Source organism: Geospiza fortis, unplaced genomic scaffold, assembly GCF_000277835.1.
Source record: "Geospiza fortis unplaced genomic scaffold, GeoFor_1.0 scaffold145, whole genome shotgun sequence".
Lineage (NCBI taxonomy): Eukaryota > Metazoa > Chordata > Aves > Passeriformes > Thraupidae > Geospiza > Geospiza fortis.
The window spans coordinates 4091345-4091728 of NW_005054362.1; the positions used below are offsets into that span (position 1 = coordinate 4091345).

The 384-nt window shown below is 51.3% G+C and overlaps 1 protein-coding gene across 1 annotated transcript in view; it reads right to left on the reverse strand.

The window, feature by feature from the left end:
• KCTD10 (potassium channel tetramerization domain containing 10) overlaps window positions 1-384 on the reverse strand; it is a 9872-nt gene that overhangs the window by 2710 nt on the left and 6778 nt on the right. The gene's annotated exons all lie outside the window — the stretch shown is intronic.

Genomic DNA, 384 nt, shown 5'->3' on the forward strand with positions numbered 1-384 from the left:
GGGAGCAGTGAGCACTGACGGCTCTGAGATCCCAGATTGCTGTGTCACAGAATCCCAGGATGGGTTGGGTTGAAGGGACCTTAAAGCCCATCCAGTGCCACCCTGTGACATGGGCAGGGGCACCTTGCACTAGTCCAGGTTGCTCCAAGCCCCATCCAGCCTGGCCTTGGACACTTCCAGGGATGGGGCAAACCAAAGAAATTAATTCTTATTATTACTCTCAGGCAGAGAAACCTGAAGCAGCAGCAGCAGCAATACAACAGCAACAGCCCTGTGAACAACTGTCCAAGGCCACTTCACCCAAGTGCAAAATCCTATCAGCCAAATCAAACCATTCCAGAGCTCAGCAGCCTGGATGGGCACTGTTTTGTCATAAAACTTTTA